General features: G+C 38.6%; 1 pseudogene; it reads left to right on the plus strand.

Moving 5' to 3' along the window:
* Positions 1–363: 363 nt before the first annotated feature.
* On the plus strand, positions 364–2,789 carry LOC123039580 (cysteine-rich receptor-like protein kinase 10; annotated as a pseudogene).

Consider the following 2,789-nt stretch of genomic DNA (forward strand, 5'->3'; position numbering starts at 1 on the left):
AATAAGCCTCCAAACCTGTTTAGCTAGGAGTGCCAAATTAAAGCTATGGACGTCACAAAAGCCCATGCCCCCTCTATCCTTAGGAATGCACATCTTCCACCAAGCGAACCAATGCATCTTACGTTGGTTTTCCCCGTCACCCCACCAGTAATGCGAAATAGCATCAGTGATCCCCTTGCAAATTTTTTTCGAGAATTTGAAAACACTCATCGCATACGTAGGGATGTCATAGCTTTAATTTTCCATCATTGTAGGTATGCAAGTGATTTTTGAATCTCTGATTGGTTGTATTTCTGCAGTTGAAAAGAAGAGGAGTTCCGTAAATATTGTACTCCCAATCATATCATTCATGTTTCTACTGGCATGCATATCACTCATCTGGATGTACAAATACAGAGGTAAATTTACAAATATCCTCTTATTTTTAGAATGCTAAATTAGTGAAAAGTTAAGAAAACTATGGATCCCCGAACCAGCAGGGAAATGGCGAAAGAAGGAAAACCAGAAGAAATTGGTGCTAGGATACTTTAACACATCCAATGAACTTCAAGGCGAAAATACTGGATTTCCTTTCGTTAGCTTTGAAGACATCTTTTCAGCAAGAAATTGTTAGCCAATTCCAACTTGCTTGGACAGGGAGGTTTTGGCAATGTTTACAAGGTAATAGAAAGTTGTACTTACAGTAGAACAACTTTTTGATAGAAAAACAACAAACCTAATTTACCTTTCAATTATTGTTTGACTTCAAAAACCACCCTTGACTCTCAATCGTTTGGTTTCTCAGACCATCAGAGTACCAAAAATATTCTCCCACCCCATGTACTCGCTGACCAAGAAGCTACTCAGATTTGGATGATGTAGCATATATGTGGATGACTTAGGTGTCTAACAACTAATTATTATTAATGTTATTTCTAACATAAAGCTTTGCTAACACAAGAGTTAACACATGTTGAGTGGATTCCAAATTAGTGAAACATGACCTTTTTTATGCCAAATTATGCAAAGTGTTTTAGATTGAATTGGTGATTATGTTGGAAATTTTCCCTCAGGATCGACATCAGAATAACACGAACACACGTGCACATAAAATTGATAGCCAAGGGCCCGTATCGTGCCCTTTGTTTTCCTATTTATTTCTATTTTCTGATTTTCTCCGTGGTATTACAAAGCTACGTATACGTGCATATATATGTAGGAGCTACCCTACTCATAGCACGTATAGCAAACCGACCTGAGCCTAACTGCTAACCCAACACGGACATTGACTCAAGTCCTAACCGGACTCTCCTAATCTAATCACCGGCAAGCTTGATCACAAGCCTAACATGACTCGGTACTACTACTTGGATACACGGCTATTTACTATACTCCTAGCCGGACTATTTGCTTAACATCACCACATGCAAAGATATGACTAGACCACCTTGCAGTCTAAGCTTTAAACTTGTTTGGATTAAGCTATCAGATTAGAACTAGATTTTTGTTTATATCTGAGGTTGCATCAGAAACAATGCACTTCTTCATGTGGAAGGGTAACAATAGGACTGAAAAAGTTGGTTTCCAGTTCTTTCTTAATTGAAAAAATGTGCCTCATGTAGGGGACATTGGTAGGAGGAAATGTGGTTGCTGTCAAAAGGCTTAGTGAGGGTTCTAGACAAGGTATAGTGGAATTCAAAAATGAAGTAGTTCTAATTGCCAAACTGCAGCATAAGAACCTAGTCAGACTTCTTGGATGATGCATTCATGAAGATGAGAAGTTACTGTTCTATGAATACTTGCCTAACAAAAGTCTGGATGCCTTCCTATTTGGTATGTGCTATTTTTTGAAAAAATATATCACAAAATACTTACATTAACCAAAATGATAATCATGATGACCCACTGTGTTTCTTGTTGATCATGATAGATGCTTCACGAAAACATGTGCTCGATTGGTTAACACGGTTCAAAATAATTAAAGGAATATCAAGAGGCCTTCTTTATCTTCATCAAGATTCAAGGTTAACAATAATTCACAGAGATCTTAAAGCAAGCAACATCCTGTTGGACACAGAAATGACTCCCGAAATTTCAGACTTTGGTACGGCAAGAATCTTTGGTGCAAACCAGAATCAAGCAAATACTACCCAAGTTGTTGGGACATAGTAAGTAACTGGTGTACTAACAAACGCTTAACAGAGCTGTCTTTATGGTCTAGTATAGCCCGATTTGTACATTCTTTGCTGAATCGTTGAATGTTTTGAACAGTGGTTACATGTCGCCTGAATATGCGATGAGAGGTGCCTTCTTTGTGAACGTTGACACTTATAGCTTCGGTGTTCTTCTCTTGGAGATTATTAGTGGCTTGAGGATCAGCTCACCTCAGCCCATAAAGAACTTCTCTAGCCTTGTCTCTTATGTAAGTGTTGTGGAATATATTTCCAGTTAACACTTTCCCCCCTTGCAAATATTAGTAACTTTTATCTTGAATTCATTCTATTGGTCAGGCATGGAGATTATGGGAAGATGGAAAAGCAACTGAACTGGTGGACTCTTCGATAGTGGCAAGTTGCCCATTTAATGAAGTTCTACGGTGTATCCATGTGGGACTCTTGTGTGTTCAGGACAATGCCAATGATAGGCCCCCGATGTCATCAGTTATGTTTATGTTAGAGAATGAAATCGCAGTCCTTCGGAAGCCAAAGCAACCTGTATGTTTTGGTATGAGTAATTATGGAGATGGGCGAGCGGAGAGCATAGAGAATTCTGTAGATGCATCAAGTATAACAATACTCGAGGGTCGTTAA

Source organism: Triticum aestivum, chromosome 2B (genome assembly GCF_018294505.1).
Source record: "Triticum aestivum cultivar Chinese Spring chromosome 2B, IWGSC CS RefSeq v2.1, whole genome shotgun sequence".
Taxonomy (NCBI): domain Eukaryota; kingdom Viridiplantae; phylum Streptophyta; class Magnoliopsida; order Poales; family Poaceae; genus Triticum; species Triticum aestivum.